Source organism: Haemaphysalis longicornis, unplaced genomic scaffold (genome assembly GCF_048455015.1).
Source record: "Haemaphysalis longicornis isolate Haplotype H1 unplaced genomic scaffold, Haemaphysalis longicornis Haplotype H1 scaffold_25, whole genome shotgun sequence".
NCBI lineage: Eukaryota > Metazoa > Arthropoda > Arachnida > Ixodida > Ixodidae > Haemaphysalis > Haemaphysalis longicornis.
Window position 1 is genome coordinate 6,451,818 of NW_027526314.1, and position 8,451 is coordinate 6,460,268.

Below are 8,451 nucleotides of genomic sequence, written 5' to 3' on the forward strand. Positions count from 1 at the left end.
AAGCCCTACTATGACCCGTTCGTCTCGTGTACCCTTTAGGTCACCAGGATGGCTTCTCCTTTTCGGCGGGGATATTGTAGCAAGTATGTATGTAGCTCACATGAAAGAGTAGTTGTGACGAGCATCAACCATACCGGGCAAATCCCTGTATGTGCGTATGCGCCGCATGCCCCGCAAAAAGCTGGTCGTTTCGGCTCGCCCCTCCTGCGTTGACGCCTCGTTCACAAATAAACGAGCCCATCCTTCTACAGGTACGTCGAGTATCTCCTTTCTCATATATATATATATATATATATAAATATATAGAAAGAAATGCCGGCAGTCTACAACGCCAAAGGAGGCATAGGGGAATGGTGAGACTATTTTTTTGCGGTTAGTGACGTTACATTATTTTTTATTAATTACGTGAGAAAGAAAGAAAGAAAAACACGCGCCCAGAGTGGGGACCGAACCCACGCCTTTCGATTAGATCTCGAATGCCTTACCAATTCGGCTATCTGGGCGACTGTGTTCTCCTTCACTTTCTGGGGTATTTATATTTACTACAACTGTATCTGACGCTTGAGGGTGGTAGCCAGCGCCACTCAGACTACACGGGGAGAAGGGCACCTTCTTTTTAACCCCCGGGGCATGACGCGAACGTCTACAACCTGTCATGAGCGGGTAAGTGGCGGGAAACCCTCTTATGCCACCTTGGCATCAAGGCTGCCAGAACTGAGGCCCTCGCTACGCTTTCGCGCGATAATAGGGTTTGGAAATGAGGGGCTAGTTAGGAAAAAGAGAAAGAAATGCCGGCAGTCTACAACGCCAAAGGGCGCATAGGGGAATGGTGAGACTATTTTTTTGCCGTTAGTGACGTTACATTATTTTTTATTAATTACGTGAGAAAGAAAGAAAGAAAAACACGCGCCCAGAGTGGGGACCGAACCCACGCCTTTCGATTAAATCTCGAATGCCTCACCAATTCGGCTATCTGGGCGTGTAGTCTGAGTGGCGCTGGCTACCTACCACCCTCAAGCGTCAGATACAGTTGTAGTAAATATAAATATCCCAGAAAGTGGAGGAGAACACAGTCGCCCAGATAGCCGAATTGGTAAGTCATTCAAGATCTAATCGAAAGGCGTGGGTTTGGTCCCCACTCTGGGCGCGTGTTTTTCTTTCTTTCTTTCAAACGTAATTAATAAAAAATAATGTAACGTCACTAACAGCAAAAAAATAGTCCCACCATTCCCCTATGCCTCCTTTGGCGTTGTAGACTGTCGGCATTTCTCTCTCTATTTCCTAACGAGCCCCTCATTTCCAAACCCTATATTTAAATATATATATATATATATATATATATATATATATATATATATATATATATATATATATATATATATATATATATATATATAGGGTTTGGAAATGAGGGGCTCGTTAGGAAATACAGAAATAAATGCCGGCAGTCTACAACGCAAAAGAAGGCATAGGGGAAGGTTAGACTATTTTTCTACCGTTATTGACGTTACATTATTATTAATTTTTATTAATTACGTGAGAAAGAAAGAAAGAAAAACACGCGCCCAGAGTGGGGACCGAACCCACGCCTTTCGATTAGATCTCGAATGCCTTACCAATTCGGCTATCTGGGCGACTGTGTTCCGCTTCACTTTCTGGGGTATTTATATTTACTACAACTGTATCTGACGCTTGAGGGTGGTAGCCAGCGCCACTCAGACTGCACGGGGAGAAGGGGACCTTCTTTTTTAACCCCCGGGGCGTGACGCGAACGTCTACAGCCTGTCATGAGCGGTCAACTGGCGGGAAACCCTCTTATGCTACCTTGGCATCAAGGCTGCCAGAACTGAGGCCCTCGCTAAGCTTTCGCGCGATAATAGGGTTTGGAAATGAGGGGCTCGTTAGGAGCCCCTCATTTCCAAACTCGTGATTTTCCAAGCTCGTGTTTTTCTTTCTTTCTCACGTAATTAATAAAAATTAATAATAATGTAACGTCACTAACGCTAGAAAAATAGTCTAACCTTCCCCTATGCCTTCTTTGGCGTTGTAGATTGCCAGCATTTCTTTCTGTATTTCCTAACGAGCCCCTCATTTCCAAACCCTATTATCACGCGAAAGCTTAGCGAGGGCCTCAGTTCTGGCAGCCTTGATGCCAAGGTAGCATAAGAGGGTTTCACGCCAGTTGACCGCTCATGACAGGCTGTAGACGTTCGCGTCACGCCCCGGGGGTTAAAAAAGAAGGTCCCCTTCTCCCCGTGTAGTCTGAGTGGCGCTGGCTACCACCCTCAAGCGTCAGATACAGTTGTAGTTAATATAAACACCCCAGAAAGTGAAGCGGAACACAGTCGCCCAGATAGCCGAATTGGTAAGGCATTCCAGATCTAATCGAAAGGCGTGGGTTCGGTCCCCACTCTGGGCGCGTGATTTTCTTTCTTTCTTTCTCACGTAATTAATAAAAATTAATAATAATGTAACGTCACTAACGGCAGAAAAATAGTCTAACCTTCCCCTATGCCTTCTTTGGCGTTGTAGACTGCCGGCATTTCTTCCTGTATTTCCTAACGAGCCCCTCATTTCCAAACCCTATTATCGCGCGAAAGCTTAGCGAGGGCCTCAGTTCTGGCAGCCTTGATGCCAAGGTAGCATAAGAGGGTTTCCCGCCAGTTGACCGCTCATGACAGGCTGTAGACGTTCGCGTCACGCCCCGGGGGTTAAAAAAGAAGGTCCCCTTCTCCCCGTGTAGCTTGAGTGGCGCTGGCTACCACCCTCAAGCGTCAGATACAGTTGTAGTAAATATAAATACCCCAGAAAGTGAAGCGGAACACAGTCGCCCAGATAGCCGAATTGGTAAGGCATTCGAGATCTAATCGAAAGGCGTGGGTTCGGTCCCCACTCTGGGCGCGTGTTTTTCTTTCTTTCTTTCTCACGTAATTAATAAAAATTAATAATAATGTAACGTCACTAACGGTAGAAAAATAGTCTAACCTTCCCCTATGCCTTCTTTGGCGTTGTAGACTGCCGGCATTTCTTTCTGTATATATATATATATATATATATATATATATATATATATATATATATATAAGAGAGGGAGAAGGATTTTATTTGAAGAGAAGGCCGGGATGCTTGCCGGAATTTCGACACCGACATGCTACTCGGCGGGGAAGGAGGAGGAGGAAAGAAAAGGCTCTATAGATTACAGGGCAGAAGAAAGAAGAAGAAACAGAAGAAATAAAAGACGACAGAGAAAAATGACGTTTGGTGTGTGAGCAGTGGGATTAAAAACTGTCGTCTAATCTCTAAATCACTGCATTCACGCCAATCTCCTTCACACAGCCGAACAACGCCTCCAGTACTTTGCGTTTAGCTGGTGGAGATGGCCAGGGACCAAGAAGTATTTTCAAGGTCATCGGTCCTGGGCTGAGGCGCTATAGTTCGTGCACAAGAATACACCTCGCGAGTATGTATGCGTAGAATTCCACCAGCAGATGCTCCACGGTTTCCGGCGATCCGCAGTTGTCGCACTAAGGGTTTGTGGTGACACCAAGTCGAAAAAGGTATGTCGTCGTAAGCGCTGCTTTGAGACGAAGTCAGTGCTATAACGTCTCTAATCGGCGCGGAAGTTCCGCTGGCAGCCTCCTCCTGCGCTAAGGGTCTATGTAGCGTAGGAAGGCATGGTGGTGATCTGGAAGGGACCAGAGCAGTTCCGTTACACTAAAACAAGTGCCTTCGCCATAGTTGTGACATCACGCTTAGTGAAAAAATATTCCTCCCATTGCCCATTTCCAGGCCCTAGGCCGCATTTCCGGCAGCTTCATCCGCCTTCTGATTTCCTAGAACACAACAGTGACCGGGAAGCCACTGAAATATTATACGGTGTCCAGCGTCATTGCCGAGGTGGGCATGTATGTGATGTCACGAGAGGCATGTTCATGAATGGTGAAGTAGTCGCTGCGTTACAGGCTTTGGAGAGCAACCTTTGAGTCTGTGAAAACAGCCCATTGCTTCGGCTGCTGGCATAAAATGTAGCGTATAGCTGCCTTGATGGCGTGAAGCTCGGCGGTCCTAGATGATGTCGCACGCTCGGGGCGATAGGAAACCGTATGGCCAGTAGAGGGAATAAATATTCCGGAGGAACTGCGTTCAGGTGTGCAGGAGCCATCTGTGAAGATGTGGTTTGCTTAAGAATACCGCCGGCCGATATGGTGAAGGGTTGATAGTAGGAGTCCACTTTGAGGCATACTGTTTTTGGATTCAATTCCGGGGATCTGATATGTAGGGGCGAAAGGGTCTAGGGTGGAAAATGAGATGGCATTGCTTTTGGTGCCTTGGAGGGAACAGAACGATTTTAACGTCCTGAGTGTTTGCCGACGCTTGAATTACCATTTTCAACCATGCGTATTAGTATATGGCTTTTGGCGTGCATCCGATGACGCAGATGTATTCGCACAGTCTTCTGGAGACGAATAACGTCCAGAGGCAGACAGCCAGCTTAAGGGATCGTACCTAAGCACGATGACCCTTTCTGGAGGCCGAGGCAGATGCGGAGGCAGTTGTTTCTCGCCGCATCTATCTGCTTTCTGCTTCTGGGCGGGAGCTTCTGGAGGACAGGGACTCTGTACGCAGTAGACCATCGACATAGGCTTTACAGAGCAGTACTATAGAGCGACAGCGACTGCCCCAGCCACTGCCAGCGAGGTACCCCAGGATTTTTCAGATCGTGGTTATTTTTGTACGGCGTTTCTCCACTTCAGGAGCCCAGGAATGATTCGGGTTTATTAGGATTCCGAGGAATCATTGGGTTCCCACATATTTTAGGGTGAGGTCTCCGAGAACTAGTAGATATGGTTGCTTGTGCTTGCGAGTAAAAGCAATGGCGACACTTTTCTTGGACGATAGTTGGAGTCCTTTCGCTGAAAGGTATGCAGAAATTTTCGTGAGAGATTTCTGTAGCCTTTGCTGCGTGGTACGACGCGACTGCGATGCAGTCCAGATGCAGATATCGCCTGCATAAAGTGGGGCGTGGACTCCAGGTGGCAGTACTCGCTTTAGGTGGATAAGAGTACGGTTAAAGAGCAGAGGGCTCAAGACGGCTCCTTGTGGTGCTCCTTTTTGTATAGTATAGTAGCAAGTTGGGCCATCCCATCCGGCGTGGACATCAAAAGTTGTCGCCCTGGTAGGTAACTTCAAATCCAAGCGGAAACGTTTCCACCAAACCCAAGAGCAGCAAGGGATGTCAGCCTGGCATCATGAAAAACTGAATCAAATCCGAGTTAATGTAAAAAATATGGCAATAGGATCATACCCTTTATGTAATTCTTCCTACAGAGATGAAATTAGAGCAATAACGTTGTCACCGGCTGCTCTATTTTCGCGAAAGCCGTTCATCTGAGACGGATGGAGGTTTTTGCTTTCAAGGTACCAAGCCATTCTTCTGAATATCATTTTCTCCCTCATTTTGACGACAAAGCTTAGCAAGGCAATTGGTCGGAAAGAGATATAAATAGTTGGTGGCTTAACAGGTCTTAGGATTGCCACTAGCTTATCTAGTTTCCATTGGGAAGGTACTGTGCCACAGAGCCAGATTGAAATGTAATATTCTAGGCGACGCAGTCGAGAGTGATGGAACAGGTGAGAAGTGGCCACGTAGGTCATTTCGTCTTTACCGGGTGAAGAACATTTGTTGGCATTAGAAATAACTGTGTTGAGTTCATGTAGGGAAAAAGGAAGGTTGATGGCGGGGCAAACCGCAAGCGGGACTTCGGAGTGGGCACTTGTGAGGCGGGTCGGCGGTACTGATCTTGTAGACAGTACCTTACAATACTATACTCTTCAGGCGCCTCTTTCAGTGAAATGACTTCGTGCAGCGAAACGCTCGGAATGGGTACATCTGCTGAACATCGCTGCCAATTCCCTTAACGACGCGCCAGATTCGCGATAGAGGCTTGCGAACATCCAGTTTTGAGCAGTCCCGCCTTGGCTGTCTGATCAAATTCTCCAAGTGGCGTCTTACCTGCGTTTGAATTCTGCGAGCCTCTCGAACGTCTTCTGGTTTCTTTCTGCGTCGTGCGTTACGTTCCGCGAACGCCTACGAAGGGCTCGCAATCTTTCATAGTCTTCGTCTGTCTTCACATTGAGACGCTCGACCGTGGGTCGGGAGCACTCCTGAAGGCAGTTGGCCATGGTTAGAATTATGTCTTCGTCTTGAGTTGCCGCTGTAATTCTGATATATACCCGGGCTGCGTAGGCTTCCCAGTCCGTGAGTTTGATCCTCTTTCCACCTCGACGCACAGCCGCATTGGGAGAGGATATGAGCACGGGATACTGATCACTCCCTTTCATTTCTAAATCTGTCCTCCAGACAAACTTTCGTACGAAAAGGCTTGATATAAATGAAATATCAATGCATCTGCTCATTGCTACGTTTTTCAGGAACGTAACCCTGCCGTTATTCAGTGGCTCTATACTATATTTAATCATCAGCTTGCCGAGTCTTGCTCCATGGGAATTTGACTCCGCTCCCACAAATTTCGTGGTGTGCATTAAAATCACCGCAGATTAAGTGTGGGGTAGGAGTTGGTGATGATATTTTCTAGCCTCGAAGCATCAAAGGCAGTTCCTGGCTCTAAGTAGGCAGCAATTAGTGTGAATGGTTGAGTGCCAATTGTAGTCCTCGCACAGACGTACTCTTCGGTTTCATGAGCTGGGACGGCCACTTCTGCAGCAGGTACATCATTGCGGAAACCTATGAACAGCCGGCTAACACCACGTAAACGCTGCGAATGAAAAAATATAGTAATTATTTAAACGAAATGGATCTCCAACGCAAGATTCAGATATCACGATAAATTGAAATTGGTATAAACGTAAAAGCTTCCGAAAGTCGGCAAGTTTCGAACGCAAGCCACGGGCGTTCCACTGAAAAAGTTTGCAGTCCTTTAGATCGGTGTTTATAGACACTTTCGAAAATGTGGACGGCGGCTGACTCGCCATTGGTTGGATATGTCATCTCGCTGTTGCGTCTTGAAGTTAGAGGCTATTAGGGGCTCTAAAGCCACAACAGCTTCGACTTCAGGGAAGCGCCGAGAAGAAGCGTTAGCCCGTAGCAGTGCCTTGATAGCTGCGAAGAGCATTGGAATAAGCAGATTCACAATATCAGTCGGGCCGGTCGGGCTTGCTGATTCCTCATGGTTCATGGTCTTTTCGAGAGCGGCGCATCGAGTAACAGAAGTGATCCTGAGAACTAGCACCAAAAGGGATTTTTGAATTTTTGGTCGGTGACTATTCTTGGACTATTCCCGCATAGGACTTCTCTGGAGATGCACTTTGATGTGGTGCGTCATGCGTCAATTTCATGTCACTGGTAAAGACTAGATCAGGGTTCAGCGGAGGTTCACGTCGACTTGGAACTTTGCCATGAGTATGCTCGACATTGCGAGCAAGAGTAGCGGCCTTTTTCTCTGGGCCAGCTCCGTACGACGCACGATGTGGCCCGCCACAGTTCGCGCAACGAGGTTGGGCCCCGTGACATGCAGTCTTTATACGAGTGGACCCAGAACGTATCTTACAGCGTACTGGCCCTCTGCAATTTTTGACGGTATGTCCATGCCTCTGACATTTGGAACACTGGGTGGCTAAACCCATGTACTTTGTTACAGGGACGCTGCAGAAGCCAAGCAACACTCAGGCAGGTAGTGGCATGCCAGACCTGAACTCTAGAATGACGGATCGACGGCGAGTTTCAACAAGGACGTTGTCCTCGGTACGTGAGTAAGAAACTTGCCTGCGAGCATATATGACTCCTTGGTCACGTAACTAGCCTCCAAGCTCCTCATCTGTGTATTCTAGAGGGACGTCTTGAATCCTCCCGTAGCTCATCAAGTATGACTGCGGAACTCGAGCTTCAACCGCCGTACCAGCGAGGGTTGATACCTGTAGAAGATGATTAACCGCAGTCAGAGATGACACGGTGACAATCAGGCTGCCATCCTTGTTCAGGCGATGGCTCAAACCTTTTTCTTGTGCCGCTGTCACGACCTCCGCTGCGACGATGTTAGGGTTTGCTCTTCAGTGTCTGCACCCTGTTTCTGTCGGTTTAAACACGACGGGGATGCCCGTGGTTCGCTTTTTCTTGTACGAGACAGGTGTGAAGGTTTGGTCCATTTCTTCCACGTTGCCATCAGGAGTGACAGCAGTGTCCGGAGCATGGGCGATAGCACGCTTTTTGGAGGCTGGTGGACAGTCTGGGTCTGTAGAGATCAGTGTTCCGTTTGAAGCAGCTGAAGCAGCAGGCTCGTTCGGTCCCGGTGGAGCGGACATGCTCTGGCCAATGGACTCCATTACGGCGGCATAGAGCGCAGGAAGTGGCGGAACCCTGCCGAGCAGCAGGGTACGCTCGCCGGCCTCAGCAAGCCGTTTGATGCGGTGATTCCGCCGCCTGGGCGTCTCTGG

General features: G+C 48.0%; 1 non-coding gene across 1 annotated transcript; it reads right to left on the minus strand.

Moving 5' to 3' along the window:
• Window positions 1-907: 907 nt before the first annotated feature.
• Window positions 908-979, minus strand: Trnak-uuu (transfer RNA lysine (anticodon UUU)). The gene has a single exon. It is a non-coding gene; the product is annotated as a tRNA-Lys (tRNA).
• Window positions 980-8,451: the final 7,472 nt, after the last annotated feature.